Source organism: Furipterus horrens, unplaced genomic scaffold, assembly GCF_987537825.1.
Source record: "Furipterus horrens unplaced genomic scaffold, mFurHor1.1.pri manual_scaffold_11, whole genome shotgun sequence".
Taxonomy (NCBI): domain Eukaryota; kingdom Metazoa; phylum Chordata; class Mammalia; order Chiroptera; family Furipteridae; genus Furipterus; species Furipterus horrens.
The window spans coordinates 76,276,331-76,296,117 of NW_028327181.1; the positions used below are offsets into that span (position 1 = coordinate 76,276,331).

Below are 19,787 nucleotides of genomic sequence, written 5' to 3' on the forward strand. Positions count from 1 at the left end.
ATGCTTGAACCCAGTAGGTGCTAAACTATTTATTATTTGCCACCCTACAATTCTGCAGGGAGTGAACAACTTGGTGAAAAACCTGAAAATCATTCCACATGGAGGACATAAAGAAAATGGAGCAAGAAGCTCTTTTTAAATACCCAAAAGCCTGATGTGTAAGAAAATACCTTTACTTTGTATTCTAGGGAGGACAAGCAGCCCTGAATTTAAGAAATCCATTTTTGCCAACCCCTCCCCACTCCTCTGGGAGCTCCCATTATGCCCCCATACATACCAGCGCCTCCCAATTTGTAGTTATAATTATTGAGATGCTCCCATTGGACGGTCCCATTCCATAAATACTTACAAAGTGCTTACAGTGTACCAGACATTATGTGTGTTAGATCCTCAGCACACGGGTGAGTAAGACACTGCCCCAGTTCTCCAGAAGGTCACAGACCAGCTGCAAGTCAATTGATACAAGTTTGAGGGATCCAGATTCCTGCTTGATATAGCCAATTGCTGTCCTCTCCTTTCTCCCATAGTCCTTAGTTTTGGAACCAACGCACCAGCTACTTCGTTTTAAATCACCAGACTCAAGGGAAAGTGTCAGGAGGAGCAGTCCAAGCGCTCCCTGGCAGAGTTCTCTGGGCCTGGAAACATGTGGCTTTCTGAGTGTGGAGCACCCTCTAGTGTCTGTCCATGGTCAGGCAGGTCCAAACTATGATACAAAGATGCCTATTTACTGTCTTCCCTTAGTTTAGCGCTGCTTAGGGCTAAGCTACTTTCAGATCTCTGCTGCAAGAAATAACACTTAAAAAGCTTAAAAAGTAATAAAGAACATGGTTTCTAACATTTTGGAGCACTTATTATGCCCCAGGCCCTGTGTTAATTGCCTTACCTTGCTTACCAAGAGGCAATTATCATCATCATCATCATCATCATCATTATTTCTGGAACACAGATGAAGAAAGGCAGGTAAGAAAGCCAAACAAGTTAGACCCAAAGGGGACCACACCAAGACACATAATCATTAAAATGCCAAAGGTTAAAGATAAAGAGAGAATCTTAAAAGCAGCAAGAGAAAAGCAGAGAGTTACCTACAAAGGGGTGCCTATAAGACTATCAGATGATTTCTCAAAAGAAACTTTGCAGGCAAGAAGGGACTGGCAAAAGTATTCAAAGTGATGAAAAGCAAAGACCTACAACCTAGATCACTCTATCCAGCAAAGCTATCATTTAGAATGGAAGGGCAGATAAAGTGCTTCCCAGACAAGGTAAAGCTAGAGGAGTTCATCATCACCAAGCCCTTTTTAATTGAAACGTTAAAGGGACTTATTTAAGAAAAAGAATAAGATCAAAACTATGAAATGACAACCAACTATGAAATGACAAAACTATGAAAAGACAACAAACACAACTATCAACAACTGAATCTAAAAAACACAAACAAAAACAAACTAAGCAAACAACCAGAACAGGAACAGAATCATAGGTATGGGGATCATTTGGAGGGTTATCAGCTGGGAAGGGGAAGGGGAGAAATGGAGAAATGGTGCAGATTAAGAAGCATAATTGGTTGGTACAAAATAGAGAGGGGAATGTTAAGAGTAGTATAGGAAATGGAGAAGCCAAATAACTTACATGCACGATCCATGGACATGAACTAGAGTTGGGGGGAATCGCTGAAGGGAAGGGAGGTACCGTGTGAGGGGGGCAAAGGGAGAAAAATTGGGACAACTGTAACAACATAATCAATAAAATATGCTTAAAATAGTAAGTTTATTTTTAAAATATAATTTGGTTATCCAATAACTTTTTTCTCTAAACTTCAGGGGTTGGTGTTAGCCTTCTTTGTGAAGATACATTGAAAGATGATAGGTATTAATTAGTCCTAATTAGTATTTTCATTTTAGAGAGGATAAGTCATTTGTCCCAGTTCCCATAGGTAATAAGGGGAAAAGATGGGATTAGAACATAGGACATCCTGACTCCAGGACAGCAAGCTTTCAACCATCATTTTAAGCAGAGCTGAGAGTACATGGGCACTGTGTCTGAGAGGTTGATGAACTGGGTAGAGCAAGAGTGTGTGTTGAAGCCTCTGGCTGCTGTGGCTCAGTGGATAGAGCGTCAGCCTGCGATCCAAGTGTTGCAGGTTTGATTCCCAGTCAGGGCACATGACTAGGTTGCACGTCAGGTCCCCAGTTGGGGGTGTGAGTGAGAGGCAACCACACAGTGCTGTTTCTCTCCCTCTCTTTCTCCTTTCCCCTCTCTCTAAAAATAAAATAAATAAATAAACAAACAAAATAAATAAATTATCTTAAAAAAAAGAGTGTGTGTTGAGTTGCATTATAGGAGCTGCTATAATGGTCTATCTGTCTCCAAAGACCTTGCTCTCACCACTCTAAGGCCTAACCAGACAATACCTGACCTTTTTCTGGGTCACAGAAACAAAGTAAATTTAAAAATAGGAACAAACAAACAAACTCATAGCCATAAAGGGTCAAAATGATATGGTGTTTAGTACTCAATAAATATTGGCTATTATCTATTCCAGTTTTCTACTGCTGCATAAAAACTCACCCATCAGCTTGGCATGGCCATAAATGCCCCCTTGCTAAAGTGAAAATGATATCTACAGGACAGAGCAAAACCTGGTCCCATAGCATATCTTAGCTGAATGAGGGGTGGCCCCTACCCCCTCCACCATCCTCAGTTCCTGGCCAAATACCACAGTACTGGAGGAGGCCATTTCTCTCCCAGACACCTTGGCTACTTGGAAAGACCCTTGGAATCAACTGAATAAACAGCAAAGGGAATTCATATACTTTAAGGATGACAATGCAACCGTCATACCTGATGAGCCTTGCTTTCTATCTGTGCTTTTCAACATATCTGAAGGGTCCACACAATTTGTCAAATGTCAACAGTCATTTTAGCAATAAAGAATGCCTTGGCCAACAATTAACATCATCTGCACTCCCACCCCCCCAGACTTCCAGGCCATTGCCAATGATCTTGCCATCTGGTCCAACCAATGGCAACAACAACTCATTCAAAGTCATCCCCTTTAAGGTAAAGAACTCTTGGAATGTTCTTGTTTCACAGATAACCAAAAATATAAATCAAGGTCAGACATATCTCTGCACATACTAAAGCCACAGTACAAGACCTCATCAAGACATTCTTTCTCCTCTTCAGAGTTCCAGACATTATTGAGAGTGACCAAGGCATTCATTTCTAAAAATACGTAACACTGGGCTTTTGAACAAGACATTTAATAAAACTTATGCCTTCATTACTGGCTTCATAAAGCATCAGAATGGCTTACTTAAATAAGTTCAAATTTAATTTTAAAAAATGACACATTTTAGTTATCAGACATTAGGAGTAAATTGTAATAGGTTTGTTAATAGGCTTGCTCATCTTTTCATATGATTATTGGTTCCTAATTTAGGCAATAAAATAATTCTCAATAAATTAAAAGTATTGATATTATATAAAGTATGTTTTCTTACCAAAGCAAAGTTAAAGCAAGAATCATTAACAACAGATCTGACAAATCATCAAAATCTGTGGAAATTAAACAACACATTTCTAAATAACCAAAGATCACATGAAAATTACAAAAGAAATTAGAAGATACTTTGAACGGAGTGAAATTGACTAACACAATATGTCATGATGTATTGATTCAGCTAAGACAGTGTGTTAAGGGGAAATTATAGCACTAAATACTCATAGAAAAGAAGGCCCTGACCAATGTGGCTCAGCTGGTTGGGCACTGTGCCACAAAGCAAAAAGTTGCTGGTTTGATTTCCAGTTGGGGAACATACCTGTGTTGCAGGTTCGGTCCCCAGTCAGGGCATATATGGAGAGGCAACTGATTGATGTTTCCCTCTCACATGAACTGGGGGGTGGGGGGATTGCTGGAGGGAAGAGGGTTACTGGGTAAAGGGGAGAAAAGGGAAAAGAAATTGGGACAACTGTAACAACATAATCAAGAAAATATACTTAAAAAAATAAGGAAATCCAGCAGCTCTCTCTGGAGCATGGCCACGTCTTTCTTCCCTCTCAGGTGTGCATCTTTACTTTTCTCTCCTAAACTCTAAGGGTTCCCATGAGACTTGCAACCAGGGAAGCAACAGGCAGTGGCAGCCTGTCCCAGGCTTACCCCATGAACCTGTCTCCAAGGCCCCCTTTTCTCTGACTTTTCAGTGAGCTGATAGCAGCCCTGCCATGGCTCACTTCCTTCCCATGTCTCTAGAGAGCCAAAGCAGAGTACTGCCTAGCCTCTTCTGTTGCTTCTTTTACCCTAAGACCTTCCTTTGTTTTACTGTCCCCACATTCAATAAATGTACTCTCAAAAAAAAAAAAAAAAAAAAAAAGAGGAAATCCTGTCACATGATACAATACAGATCAGACTTGAGGACATTATACTAAGTGAAATAAGGCAGTTACAAAAAGACAAATACTGTATGATTCCACTTATATCAGATATCTAAAGTAGTAAAATTCATTGAAACAGAAAGTATTATAAAATGCTGATTGTCAAGGGCTGGGGGAAAGAAAGAATGGGGAATCATTGCTCAATGGCTCTAGAATTTCACTTTTGCAAAACCTCCAGAGATCTGTTTAATAAATGTGCAGCAGCAACTACTGAACTGTACACTTAAAGTGGTTAAGATGCTAAGTTTTATATTGTGTTTTTACCACTTTTTAAAACACACATTGCAATAGCACTTTAAACCCATCAGAACTACTAAAACAAACAAGATAGATAATACCAGGTATTGGAAAGGATGTGGAGCAACTGGATCTCATACATTGTTGGTGGGAGTGTAAACTGGGCAGCCACTTTGGAGAGCTGTCAGTATCTAGCAAGAATAGGTACATGCCTACCTAATAACCCAGCATTTTCACTCCAGAGTCTCTCAGTGCAGGTATCCATCAACAGACATGAAGAGAAATGCTTGTAGGAGCTTTTGCATAATATCCACAAACTGGAAACGACCCAAATCTCCACCAAAGTATAAGTATATTGGGATATAGTCATACAATAGAATGTGGCACTAAATGGAATATGGCTATAAAACAGAATGAACTACTGTTATAGACAGCAACATGGATGAGTCCCACATACATAATATTGAGCAGATGAAGCCAGATACAGAAGAATACAAACCATGACTTCATTTATATGATTGAAGGACAGACAAAACTAATCTATGGTCAGAGGGTTACTTTTGATGGGTAGTGACTAGAAGGTTATCGATTAGGAGTTATAAGGGAGTCTTCTGGTAGGCTGGCAATATGGCTGGAAGTATTCTGATCTAGTTGGTGATTAACACATGTGTATATGTGCAAAAATGCACTGAGCCATACACTTAATATTAGTGCCCTTTGCTGTGTTTATGTTATACATCAATAAAAGGTACAGAAAAGGAAAATAGAAAAATAAATTCATTCATGGAAGCAAAATTTAATTTTATTGGATGTCTTTTTTTTTTTTTCTTTCCTGGTGAGACAAGCTCATCAGAACTGACAAACCAGAGCAGGATGCAAAGACAAAACAGATCACCTAGCCTGCTGCTCCATTTTACAGAGGAAATAAACTGAGACCTGAAAAGATGAAGGAGGTACAAGCTGAAGTTCCACAATGAGTTAGTGGCAGAGCCTTGCCTAGAACTCAGATCTGACACACCCCATTCCACTCCTGGACAACTATTTGCAGGAAAGGGCTGGAAATGAGTGGGTTGCTAGTCCCATTCTGGAGGAGGAAGAAGGTGTCAGGTCCCAGGAAGGCAGGGCAATTCCAGGAGACCAGCTTGGAGTCAGGAAGGCTGGAACTCCAACTATCTGTGGCAGTTTCACTGCTTTTAAGTAAGTTGGAACCTCTATTTGGGTGTCAGAGAGAAATAAAGAGAAGAACCTGCGGTTTCAAGATGACACCCAAGGAACCCCAAGGGCCGAAAGATGAAAGAGGACTTAAGCGCTGGGATGGGAAGAGAAACTTCCAAGCTCTTCTTTTGACCTTGGCCAAGGTCGTTCCCTCTGGACTCACTGCTCCGTTTATTCAACGGGGGATAGTCCCATTTAAGGTCCAGGGAACAGAAGAAAGGAACAGCTTGAAGGGCAGTCCTCAGTCTGGTGCTGTCCCACAGACAGGACTGAGCCCCAGGTAGGAGGGGCAGCAGGAAGCACAGGAAAGGGGGAAGTCTCCCGGTTTGCCGCATCAAACAGGAGATGGGCTGCAACAGGGCGAGGAACTTGGCAGGGAGGGTGGGCACGAAGACGGAGGAGGGTCCCGTGCTCCTCTCCTCTTGGTTCTGAGGGGTAGGTCGCCTCCACAGGGGGTCCATGTGCTCCCTCCCCTTCTCAGACTGCTCTGGCCTCGCGTCTCCCTCTCACATTTACAACTCCCAAGGACAACTTGTCTCTGGCTTCAAAAGCTGGGGCTTCTTTCTGTCCCCCACATTCTGCTTTCTCTCCTACTTCTTTTGTCTATTTATGCGTTAGACGGTTTGCCTGGGAATCCTTTCTGAGATCGGCTTCCATCTTGTCCTCTCTACACACACACACACACACACACACACACACACACACACAGGCACACACACCCTCTCTCTGCCGGCTATCTCGGTGCCTTTACTCCATGGTTCTGCCCTTTCAGAAGCGCCAAAGGCCCATTACTGGAACCGCCACACAGTGATCCGACGACACCCCGGGGAGGGGGCAGGTGAGATTTGCGGAAGCCCCGCCCGGGACGTGGAGGAAGGTGGTGCTGGCGCCAATCCGCCGCTGGGGCCCTGTACTCGACCTCCACCTCCTCCCCTCCCCCGGACACACACCTCCCCTTCGCTGGCGCCAGGGGGACCTAGGACACAGGAGTGCTTTCGCGCCCCCAGTGCCGTCTGCGCTGCTGCCCCAGACTTAGACACTGCGCCCAGAGGCCTCACAGGGGTTGGGGCTGGGGCTGGGAGCGGCGACCTGAAGTCGCCTAGCCCCTAGACACCAGCGCCATCTCCTCGGTCCCTAGGCTCTGTCGCGCCTAACGCCCAGAGTTTCCCCAGCCTATGAAGATGCGCAGAGGACTCCACGGTTTGGAGAGGTAGGTGAGACACTCCCCGCCATTTCTCTCGCTGCTGGGGACCGCGACCACGCAGATCAGAACGCCAGCGTGAAAGATCCCTCTGCGACTGGGCAATCCCTGGCCGCGCATTGAGGACTTATGGCCGCGGCGGTCGTGAGATATCCGGGGCCACTAGTTAACCTTGAGCTCCAGACAGGCCGATCCAGCCTCCCCGGTTAGGCCTGGGGCGCCCCCCTCTGCCACGACGCCACGGACTCCCCTTCCGCGCTCGCTCCTACCCGATTCTCCCTCCCCAAGCAAGGGTGTGTGAAGGGGCAGAGGGTCGCCTCCCATCTCTCTCCCACAACTTGGGCTCCCCAGAGCCAGGTGCTGAATGCTGCGTGCAGCCTCAGGCCCTCTCAGCCCAGTCAGTCTCCACTCAAAACCCTGAATTCCAAGCAAATGTAGCCGGAGAGACAAAGGTCGGCTGCCCTGAGCAGCCTCATGGGTGGGGGTCGCTTAGAAAGGGTTAACAGTTATTCTTTCTCCATGGACATTAGAAATTGGTCTGGAACTCTGGATCCAGCCGGGAGCCTCCAGGCCTCCAAGCTGAAGAATCAGCGGTCTCTCTACCAACTCCCCTGAAAGGGATGGGGGAGAATGCTTGGGGATTCTCTTGCTTTCACCCACCTTTCATTGAGGGGAGACAACCTAGTCTCCTTGCCTTCTGGACTGTGCTGGGCTCAGGGAGCCTCCTGCCTGGGAAAGCGGTATCTGAATCCAAAGGGATGCCAGAACCGCCATCTTGTTTGAAACTCACAAAAATTGTGCTTGTATGTGTGTGAGTGTTTTGTTTTGTTTTGTTTTGTAGGGGGTCCTGTTGTTCGTGGGAGGGGTAAAGGTAGGGAAAGGGTTTCCGTCGGTATGGGCTGGGTCAATACAAAAATGAATCGACTTTGAAAAGGCATGTATAGAGAAACAGGCTTAATGGGACTGCATGGTGGGTATGGTGGGGTCTCTCAGAAATCAGTAACCCCCAGGAGTCAGTGATCATTCCTTTATTAGGGCAGCTGTGCCTCCCAGAATATTAAGCACTGTGTAAAGATTGAGGATTTGTACAAATATGGAATGGATTCATGAAATTATGTGCTCCCAGTTGTGCTCAGTAATAAAGGTAGCAGGTAGGAAATTCATGTTTTCACCTATATACCCCTCCTGCCAAAGTAGAACAGTGCACAATGTACTTCCCATGTTCCACAAATGTTAAATGTGGAAACATACAGCCTTGGAGGCCAGGGCAAGGCTGAGAGGCCATTAGATTCCACAATCCTCCCTCACCCCAAGATCCAGTAGTATCATCTTCTCTAAAAGGAACTAAGAATGTGGGGCTCCAGCAGTTTTCAAAAACAGGAAGAAAAAATTCCTGTGATTCTTCAAATGGCCAGATGTGAAGAGAGTCTGTGGTCTGGCCAGCAGGCCTGGACTCAGAGGAATAAATCCCCAGGGCTGACCGCACTGGAGCAAGCAAGCCCTTGCCTACTGAGTCTTGGGTGAGGGCAGGCTTGGCCCTGACCCCAGCTCCACAGGGAATCAGACAACTGGAGGTCCATGTTCTTCTCCTGTCTGGATGCCCCATGGGCCCCAGAGCCTATTCTGGGCCAAAAAAAGCAGAAAAAACTGAAAGAAAAAACAATCCTGAAAACATCCAGATTTGCAATCTGCTTAGACAGCCAAAGCCATACTGAAAGCGGTGGGGAGAATTTATCTCCTTGGGGGCAAATTTCCACCATCCTATTCGGCAATGTGTGGATGGGGTTGGCTTGAGGTCTCCTTGTTTCCTTCCTCTTCCGAGCTTCTCAGAAAATGACCAAGGCTTCTTATAGAGCCACAAAAATCCCACAATTTCACAGGAAATTGAACCTCAAGTTAAGAACTTCTATTTGGACTGATCAGAGGAGTTTGTGTATGGAAAGTGCTGAGACCAAATATGATTGTTCATGTAGATCTCTACTTTTTGCGCTTTGACTGCTGCTGCGGTGCTTACCAGGTCCTGCTCCGCCTGTGTAAACACCTAGTGGAAGTATTCCTACTCACTCTCCAACTGTCTGGGAAGCAAAGGGCAAAGACACTGCGGCCTGAAAGTTGGTTGCAAATCTCAAACCTTTTCCTCAGGAAGATGCCTGAGTGTACACCTCACTCAGCCCACTTCCCATCCTCACGTATCCCCTTCCTCTCTCTCCTCAGCTCCAGTTAAAGGAATAACAAAAAGCTAGTAGCTTGCAGGGATCATTAAAGCCAAAGCACCCCCTCCATCCCATTGCCCATCTTGGGGTGGCTGCGTTGCCTCCATCTGAGCCCTCCCTTTTGAAGTACTCCCAGGCTAGTTTTCAAGGCTGGATCTCAGCTGGAGTAGGGTGAGGGCTTGGTCTGGAATAAACTGGATATTAATTAATTAATAATAATGAGAAAAATAACCGTGAACTCCGGAGCCTCCACCATCCAGAGAAGTTCCTCCTTAAACTTATGGCAGAGGCCAGTGCCATGGTGCAGACTACAAGGATGAGTCAAGGACTCATTTGAGCACCCCAAATTCCTTTATCGAGAGGAAGTCAGTATCTGGAGACCTCATCCTCTAACACAATGAAAGAGAGAGGATCCAGATTTCTACTTGGTAAACTCCTTACCTCTTCCTCAGTCTGTTCCTCTGTGGTCCCCGGGGACCGGTCTCCTGGGCTGGGTGGGCCAGATGGAATGAAGCTACTTCTGAGGGCTCAGATGTCACTGCTTTGCAGCTCCCGCCATGACTCCACGACTCCGGGGAAGGACCTCGTCACTGCCCTGGGTCCAGGTCGCGTGGGTTGGGATGGTGAGGGATTTGAGACCTCTGAGTCCTTCAGTCCTCAATTCTGGCTGTGCTTTGCAAAGCACAGACCATCTCAAAGTCCAGTTCAGGGTTCCCTTGCGCTGGACCAGCGTGGCAGTCCCCGATGGCACGCACCTCCAAATGTTCCACTGGAGACCAGCACCTTTGCCTCGCGGAGGGTTGCAGAGTGAGGATCTCTGTGCTTGTCGCTGCCCTGCTCCGCGACTGCCTCCTCTCTGCGGCAGAAAGACAGAAAGGTCACCAGGCCGGGAGGTGGTTGAGCCGAAGCTTCAAAGTTGGCTTCCCGAGGAAGGTCAGGGTAACTCGGGACTCCGCATGCCTCCATCCCAGCCGCAAGGGTGGGCCCTGGAAGCCTGGAGGACCTAACTACAAGCTTGCGCCCTTCGGAGGCAGGAGCCTGGCAGAAGGATTAGAAAGGAGGTTTTCAAATCCGGCCGAAGCGTCAGGAAGCGGCAGTTAAGAGGCGAAGGGAGATCGCCATTAACACAGGTGTCCTCTCCGACACCGCACTGCCAAGGGCCTGTACTCGAAAGCTGTGCTGTCTAACGAAAGAGATGGGCTGGGTTACAGGGCTCCATCCAGCCACCAGCGTAGGGAGCAGCTGACAGAGCCCCTACCCCCACGCGGGGCCTCTGCGGCGGGCAGGGACCGAAGAGGCTGGTCGGGGCGCCCTTTCCAAGGAAGCAGCTTCTTTCCGCTGTCTGGCTCCGAGGGAGAGGGGGTTCTAGTCTCTGGGCCTCAGCCGCTGCCGGCGCCAGCACCAATTGTCCGCATTCCTGGGCTCTGGATTCTCCTCGCGACGCGCCCTTCCTTACCACAATTAACGATCTAGCGAAATCCAGACAGACCCCCGGCGGAGGGGCACTTCTATCCTCCCATACCGCCTAATTAATCAGAGAGCCTTAAGGAGACCGAGGAGTTGTAAATGGGAGGTTTAGAACAAGAGGGCGCTGACGAGGCCATTAACTTCCCGGTGAAGATGAGAAGCCCAGACGCGCCTGGGCGCGTCAGCGGCCCCTGCGGGCCCTGCGTTCTCAGCACGCGGGTTTTGGCCGCTCCACCTGCTCGCGGCGCTCCAGCTCGCGCCTCCTGTCGGGCTGTTTCGCTTCACTCTCTATCATTCTTTTTCTCTCTGACCACCGTCGAGGACCCCTTTCTTTGTGTCTGCTTCTGTCTACCTGCTGTCTCTTGCGCCCTTTTCGGTGCCCTACGCAGACCAAGAGAACTCTAAGGTCACGGCGAGAGGCCTGGGCTGGCAGTTCCGCTCCTGGTCTCGGAAGAGGCACCGCAGGGTTGGTTGGAGCTGAGAGAGCTAGAGATGCGGGGAAATATGCCCCTATTCCAACCCCCAAGAGCAAGGGCATTTGCAGGGAAAAACGGACCCTGAAACTTTGGGTTCTCTTTCCGTGTGGACCTGCTCAGTACAAAGTGGCAAGAGGCAGGAGTGACCCAGGACCCAGTAGAGAAAAACTCCATGTCATTTGATTAGAGGCCTAGAGACCTTGTACACTCCTTCTCTGTGTGGACAAGGGTGCACAAGGTTGGGCATTTGGGGCTGCCTCGTCTCAGTCCTGGAGTTTTCAGCACCTGTGAGCAGGTGCCCATTGTTCCTGGGAAGGCTGGGCGACAGTATCTATCCAACTTTGTGATATACACAATTGTTAGTTCTCTTTTAATTTATCTTGTGGGATACCCAAGTCTGTTTCGTTACCTCCCTCTGCATCACCTTTGTGATATCTGTATGCGTATGGTGGATGAAAGGTACTTCAGGTTTTTGGGTCACTCACTGATGCTTTAAACTGAAGAATGATGATTTCTACTTCCCCAGGGGAAAATGCACTTACGTAGTACTCACCAAATCCCACAATTTCAGAGGGTTTCAGACCCCTTGGACCCCAGATTAAGAACTCCTGTTTGGATTTATCAAAGAAGCTGGTGTCTGGAAAATGCAGAGACCAAATGTGGTCAGTTAATGTAGGTCTTCACTCCCCTACTCCGACCCCACCGTGTTATCGCAGTGTTTGTCATGTCAACCTTCACGTTTATTTATATGTTTGTTTGTTTGTTTAAAAGTTCTCTGGAAAACCCAGGGGTTTTTAAAAATATTTTTAAATTTTATTTTTAGAAAGAGGGGAAGGGAGGGAGACAGAAACATCCATAAGGACCTGGCCAGCAACTCAGGCATGTGCCCTAACTGGAAATCAAACCAGGAGCCTTTCAGTTCATAGGCTGGTGCTCAAACCACTAAGCCACACCAGCCTGGGCCAACCTTCACCTTTAAAAACAGCTACACAGCAGTACTCTTCTTCACACCACTACTAGTGGGATCTGGTTTCCCAGTGAGGGTCAGTCCTTCCTCCCTTCCCAGGACTAGGGGGCTCAAGCAAGTGGGAGGAGCTCTGGTGGGGAAAGCTGATTTTGGACTGGCCAGGGATGGGACCAGCTGCTGGAGGGAAGTTGGGCTTGGGCAGCCTCCCAGGGAATAAAAACCATACTGGGACTCCTGGAAAGGGAAGACTATCCAGCAATAACCCTGTAAATAATTTTTTCTGTGACCCAAACAAGTAGAAACCAGACAATAGAATGTTCTTTTGGGATCCTTACTAATCTATCTATTCAGTTTTCTCAGAGACTTCAAATCTTCATGCGCTAAGGACTTAGACAAGGTTAGAGGCTGGGGGATACCAAACTCTGAGCTGAAAGTGGAAGGATTTTTTCCATAACATTTTTGTAACTTGCTTGTAGGAGCCAAACAACAGGTAGCCCCTAACAAGCCAGGGTAAAGGGGAGGAGAGAGGGTAGGGGTGTTAATAACCTCCTACTTTCACCCAGCCTCAAGTGCTAGAGCTTATTTAGATGCAGCTCTCCCTCTCCAGCCAGTGAAAGCTTCCTGACCTTCTCCCCACAGCCCTGTGAATTGACCAAGCTAGATCTTCCAGAAGAAAATTGGGGTTTTTTGGGGTCTGTGATATGAACAAACTTCCTTTTTTTAGGACTATGTTCAGACAAATTAAGGGAACTGGAAATTATCTGGCTTATTGCATCCTCTCCCCACCACACACAGACACACACACTCCAAACATAACCCCTCCTGGCTGATCCTCAGTTGCCTACATATTTCAAGCAAATATGGGTTGCAGTAGGAAAGACCCCAACCCATTTCTAGCTATCCCTCTCTGAGCTGGCAGGACCACCACCTATCAGCCCAGAAGCCAACAGTTGGCCAAATAGTATTCAGCACCCTGACTGAAAATTTTAAAAAATGATCAAACAATTTTCTGCTTGGGACAACAAACTGAATAATTTTGGCCTTGAATGCCTGACCTAAATGCTTTTAATCAGAGCAGAAAAAAATATATGCTTATTTGTTCCTTAATTTACTAATTAAAGAAAGCTAATTGGTATTCAGGAACTTCAAATGAGGGTCGGAAGCCTCTAGTCAGTTGTTTACCCATTCACCCCAAGGCCATCTCCACCGTGGAGTTGATAGACAATGGCAGGGAGGGGTGCTCTCAGACTCTGCACCAGGACTTTGGCCCTGAAAAGGCAATGGCTGTCATTGGCTAGAAGTTCTTGCCCAGCAGGGTCCTCCCCCTTCTGAGGTCCCTGGATTCCTTTCTGGGGGCTGAGACTTTTAACTGGCTGCAAGTCAGCTCTCTGACAACGGGGGTGGGGTGGGGAGGGTGCAGCTCCCACTGGAGCCCTGGAGCTTAACCCAGTGCTCTGCACACAGTAGGCACTCAGGAAATGCTTGTTGAATATGGAATAAAAGTCCCCCCACCCCCCCGCCGGCAGAGGTCAGACACCTGTTTGTGGAGTCTCTGGTGCTGATGCATGGAGTGGTCCAAGGCCTCCTGGCTGCCCAGGAAATAAGCAAGACCTCAGGTGTTATTTTAATTCCAGCTTCCTGGCCCCCCTATTCCTTTCTTACTCATTCTCTAAGGCAGGATCTGGCTACTTTGGCAAAGGAAAAGGCTCATTTGAGAATTGTGACGAGAATATGCCACTACTCCCCAGACCTTTTCCCCACCAGACCCAGATATTTCAGGCTAAAGGGAGTTTGAGATATGAGCCAGATAATTGCCCCAATTCTCTGTTCCTCATTGAAGGAGTTACAGGCCATGGGGTTCAAGTGACCTCACTTTTATGGACATTGCTCTAAGTCAAAAGAATGCATTATACATATACAGGCTGAGAGGCACACCCTCCAACACAGACTGACTCTCTGAGAACAAAGCAAGCTTCTTCCTCCTCTTCCTTGTTATTAATAGTTACAATTTACTAAATGCTCCCTGTTCATTTGGCATTGTGCTAAACCCTGGACACATTGTACATTAATTAATCCTTATTACGATCCTATGAGCAGAGATATCCAGATTTTGCAAATGCAGAAGCTGAGTTACTTTTCCAGGCATGAAGCCTGTGTATGTTTGTGTAAGAATGTTGACGTGATACTGGCAGGTCTGAATGCTCAAGAGGTATATAACAGGGATGGAAATAAAATTGACAGTGAAAGCTCAAAGTTTTTGAAATATGGAATGCTTTAATAGAACTCAGATAATTTCTCCTGCCCTGAAGTGAACAAAGAAACAATGCAATTAAACTGGTTAATTCTGAGCCCCAAATGCTTTCCCTTGAAATGGGCGGATAATGAGGCTGACAGTATGTTTGCAGTTGAATTCACCTGATGTTGCTCCATTCCGCACTCAACCCCCCCAACTTTTGTGAATCCATTGGGCAATCACACACATACTCAGGCACACATTCTCATACACAGGAATGCTGACACACACAGACTTGATTTTATCTTGTCTCCAGAGTCTTTTATCACTCAGCCCTGGGAAGAGTGTGCCCTAGGCTGGGTAGGGCATAGGTGCTCCAGATGTGCACTTGGTAATTAGGCACCTGGGAGGGCCCCTGCCTAGCTAGCAAAGGCACACCTTCTGGGCCACAGACCTAGGCAGGCACTGCACCCTAGTCTACCATGGCAGGCAAATGCCTTTGCTGCCCCAGACCCCAGTGGTCCTCTAGCCCCTTTTCTTCCCTTCCTTCCCTGCAGGGTTTGTCTGGGACCACTGTCCTGAGAACAACTTCGGATAAACTTCTTGAAGAGGGCTGTGAAGTATAAAAAAGGTATCTTTTCCTAAGGGAAAGGGAAAGAGGGAACCCAGTTTCTCCTACACCATGCTTCTCAGATTCTGGATGTCTCTGAGCTCAGACTTAGGGGGGCTGGGTACAGAAAAAGGTTTCTTTTTTCTTACCCTACCCTGCAATTCACAGGCTCCATTGGAGCCAAGAGAGTGACCCCACTGCCTGCCCTAAATGACTTTCTCTTTTTGGTTTATGGGACAGTCATATAGTCAACACCTTCTCTTAGTCATCAGAGCCTCTTTTATAAAGTATTCAAACCTCACAACATCTAGTCTTATAGTTCTTTTTTATCTGGGCCTTTGAGGGCCTAAGGCACTTGCCCACAATCACACACAGCTGGGAAGGTTATAAACGTTGAGCTGGACTCCTTGAAGGGAGTGGGCCAGACTTGTCCTGGATCCCAATCCTAGCTGAGAGGCTCCTGCATGCTCCCTTATGCTCCTCCAAATCTAGACCCAGAAACCCCTAAAATTCCAATGCAGACAATCCATAAAGGCTGCCTTTCTGGAAATGAATTTTGCTTACAAGAAAGACATTGTTGCTAAGGTCGTCATAATTTGAGGCTAAGAACATTTCATTTGAGTAGAGAATACATCCTTCAGTCCTGCTTCACCGTTTAATAGCTGCTCTAATTGGTTAACCACTTTATTTCTTCGGACCTCAGTGTCTTCTTTTGCAAGTTAGGAGTGGGGGTTGAGTATTCTGGCACTGTCCTTGAGCTGGCTACTGTGGAGATCAAAGGATATTTGGGCTATGGAAGGCTCCCTGGAGTCAAGATGGGGGTAGGGGATGGGGAGCAGATGGAGCATGAGTAGCTGTCGGTTCCTTTCCCAGCCCTCAGTCATTTGTGTTTCTTTCGCTTGGCAGAGGGCGCCAAAGGCAACGCGCCAGCGGCCAGCCCCAGGCCAAGCTCAGTGCGTCCGTCTTCGGGAACCGGCCCCTTCACCCCCGCGTGGGATACAGAGCTGCGCGAAGATCTTGCTTGTTCAGCGCATATTCAACGCCAGGGCGCCGCCTAGAGGTCAGCCGTGGCCTCAGCCTCACCCGTCAGCGACCACAGAGCTGGTGCTCCAGCCCTTTTCAAAAATTGGGAGGCAAAAAAAAAAATTCCACCCCAGATCTCAGGGACGTGGCTTCCGGCATCTCTGACTTCTCTGAGACCCTCCCGCCCCCACCAACGAATCCTAAGAAGTACCAGGAAGGCCAGAAATATTTATTCTTGTGGCTCTTACTAAGTGGAAAAAAGTGCTAATTTCAGTTTCTTTGAGGACCCTGTGTTCTGCAATCTATGTCTAAACTGCCTTCTCTCACCATTCAAATTGTCCAGCCCCCTCCAGTTGTGCTATACAACTCTGCTTTATCTTCACGGAGGAAAGGGAGTGGGGAAAAGTTGCCCTAAATCTTACATCATGGTTATCTACATTTCCAGTTCTCTGAATAATTTGGAGATTGATATGCTTTTGGAAAAGTATTCAGGAAACTTTTGAGGGCGAAAAGAAACAATGCATAAGTGGTCTTTACTCACTGAGTAGCCGTCAGCTGAACTAGTGTACCAGTGACACGCAGGAGGGGCTTGGTGGCGCTAGCGCCCCTGTTGGTGGGTGTCTGTGCTGACCATTTGGGGCCAGGCGACCTCGGAATGAGAAGGCTGGCGTAGGTCCGTGGGAATGGGTTTGAGGTGCTGTTTGGCCCCATGCAGAGATTTTTTAAAAACTGGAATCCATGTTCTGGGTTCTGGGAATGCCACAAAGTCCCTGAAAAGTGTATGCAAAACGTGTGTGTGCACAGGTATTCTGACAGGAAGGTGACTGCCCGTGGCTGCCCTCACAGTATTTTTAATAAAAATATCGCACAATAAAGTGCGAAATGAGGAAGTTCGGGCAAGTAATGAGGAGGGGCCTCTCCATGCATATGCTGGAATATAAATGTTAGAATGGAAACAAGCTACTTCTTGTCCTCCAGCTGTTAAAGAGTTCCCCCTTTTCCTCCTTCTTGGTGCAAGTAAGGGGCCAGTGGGCACCCCCCTACCTGCAGCAGAGTGAGACTGCCTGCATTAGAGTCAGCCTTTCAGAAAATTCAGGAACTGTAGACCACAGCCTAGTATTTTCCCTGCCCGTTCCACATTTTACCCACTTAAAAAGAAATCCCCAGCCATGCTTTGGCACCCTTTCTTGGAAGGAGGGGGCACGGAGGGCCGCAATTGTGCGTCTGTGGAAGGAAGGTGCCCACTGGGCACCAAACACCCACCTGAGTCTGCAGCTGGGCCCCAGTTTTGTACCCAAGCCCGACCGGGGCCTGAGCTCATCTTAGCCCTCCAGAGCCTCTTAGACCTTTGGTATTTTGTTGGTGAATAACTGTGAGGTGTGATCCAATTCCTTTGCTCTCCCACTCAGAAGTGCACCTTACCAGTCCCCTCCAGCAGGCAAACTGAGACAATCCATAACTTCACTCCCATTTAGCCGGAACCCAAGGTGCAAAGGGGTTTTTCCTACGTTTGGTTCACGATGGCCTAACAGCGATTCCAAATGCAGAATCCACCAAGTTAGGTAAAAACCGAACGGTCCGGAGCAGGAAGGAACTATGGAGAGGGTTGTGAAGTTCCAGGTAGTGGTTGTTTTTGTTTGATCTTGAGGCTTTTTAGGAGCCGCAGAGGAGCCGGTGGCAGAGCGCGGCAGAGGCTAATTTGGACACTACTCAGAGCAGGCCGTCACTGCTACTTGCCCGAAGACGGCCTCTCGGTTTCTCCTTTAGAAGCCCCTGCCCGCTCAGACCTTCTGACCCACTCGTCTCTTCTCTTAAGTACCTGGAAGTAAAGGGCGGGCGCAGGGCAAGGGTCTGGCGGCTGGAGACGAAGAGAGAAAAAGAAAAAACAAGACAAAACAAAACAAAACAAAACAAAAACCCAGCTTTCAGCAGACAGATGCAAAGCATAGAGGTTCAGGGTGTGGTTGGCAGGGCCAGGGCGTCTTAACTGCTTTGGCGAAGATGCAGCGTCTCCTCTGGGCTGGTGAGCCGAGCCAGTGATGTGCACGGGGGCTCGGGGACTGTTGTTCAGGCGGTGGCGTCCAGTCCTGGCTGCATGGTCGCCGGGGTCGGCCCTGGCCGGCGCGGCGGCTCCTCGGAGAGAAGGGCAGGCCTGGCAGCAGGGACGGCTGGAGCAAAGCCCGGGGGCAGGGGCAGGGCTGCTTCTCTCCACGCAAAGACTGCTTTGGCAAAAAGAAAAAAAAAAAAAGTGGGGGGACCCGAGGCAGGAGCTTTTGCGGCTCGTAAATTTGTTTCCCCTGCCTTTTAACCCGCCCCCCGGCCGTCTTTCTTTTCAGAACTTGAGGGGATGTAAACCATTTGAAGTTCATCAACACGGTGAAGTTTTATTGTATTTCCGGTGCCCAAGATTTACACCCGGGAGGGGGAGCGGGCGGCCAGGCAGACTTCTTCGCTCCCTAGGACTTCCCCGCCGGACACGTGGCCACTCGGACGCTCGCCTCCGGGGCGAGGGCGGGAGGGAACCGGGCTGGACAGGACACGAATGCTCGCACCTTTCGCTCCTTCCGACGGCTGCCTCCACCCTGCGCCACAGCGGCCTCCAGGTAAGTCGGCCGCCTCGGCCAGCGCGGTCGTGGACCGCGTGCGCGGTGCGTGTGTGCACCTGTGATGATGCGGGTGTCTGGAGGTGGCAGTAAGGGCTTCAGTCAGGGCCGGAAGCCAAGGAAGAAAGAAGCAAATCTGTTCCCTGCGTTTTCATTTGAGTCCTCAGCCTGCCGGTTTCATTTGTGAATTCGGAATAGATTGTCTTACCTGGGACAGCTCCGCCTCGGCAGAGCCAGGGCCCTCGGACATTTCCAGCAGGGTGACTTCACAGCGACTGTTCAGTTCAACCCGCTTTCTCTTCCAGTCACGTTCTTCTGTTTGCTCCCTGGTCTTCCTGATACTTTCTCACATTGTTTTAACGTGTCTCTCTCCCACCAGCATTTTCTCAGGACTCCTTCTCTCCTGTCCATATCCCCGCCTTAAAGCTGGGGCTCCATGTAGGGCTTGAAGATTTGGCCTCTCAGAGCTAGTCTGGGTGACCCTGGAATATAAGCGTTAGTCAGATTAGCCAGATGGTAAGCACAGCCGCACCTTGATCAGTTTGAAGTTGAGAGATCGTTTCACCTGTGAAGACCTCCAGCTGCATAAACAGAGGCTAAGAGGCGATGACCAAACAGGTAGGTCCATCCACAGGCCTGACCCAGGTCTGGGGCTGGGCCTATGGCCCCTCTGGCCAGGCCTCCTGGAAGAGAGCAAAAGTTCCTGGAATCTGAGCTGCTAGGACCAGCTCCAGAACGGTTTTGCCTGGGGTCCTTCCTTCAGTTCTTTGGATATGTTTACTAGCAACTGGGTTCTGTTAGGGAAAAGGTAGAGGGAAATGAACATAGTTAGCCGGCCAGCTGTTTTGGCCCACAAAATGGCTGCAGGGGCCTGCCCCCAGTGAGCCTTTGACCCAGAGCGTGAACTGGAACTGCTGAGTGAATTAGGTAGTTTCATGTTGTTGGGCCTGGATTTGTGAACACAACGACATTAAACCACCGGACTCACGGCAGTTACTGCTCCCCGCTGAGCTGGAGGGGTGGGGTGTGGGGAGTGAAGCAGAGGCAGGACTTGTGCAAAACGGTGAAGAGATCTGAGGTCCCTTGACCAGGAGCAGCCAGTAAGTTCCCC

At 48.3% G+C, this 19,787-nt stretch overlaps 1 long non-coding RNA gene across 2 annotated transcripts; it reads left to right on the forward strand.

Annotated features, from left to right (window-relative positions):
- The first annotated feature begins 6,954 nt into the window (after positions 1–6,954).
- On the forward strand, positions 6,955–18,775 carry LOC149998299 (uncharacterized). Of its 2 annotated transcripts, none has more exons than XR_016514085.1 (4): positions 6,955–7,093; positions 14,998–15,071; positions 15,957–16,110; positions 18,410–18,775. It is a non-coding gene; the product is annotated as an uncharacterized LOC149998299 (long non-coding RNA). The 2 variants fall into 2 exon arrangements; XR_016514086.1 differs by lacking the exon at positions 18,410–18,775 and adding an exon at positions 17,722–18,046.
- The last annotated feature ends 1,012 nt before the right edge of the window (positions 18,776–19,787 follow it).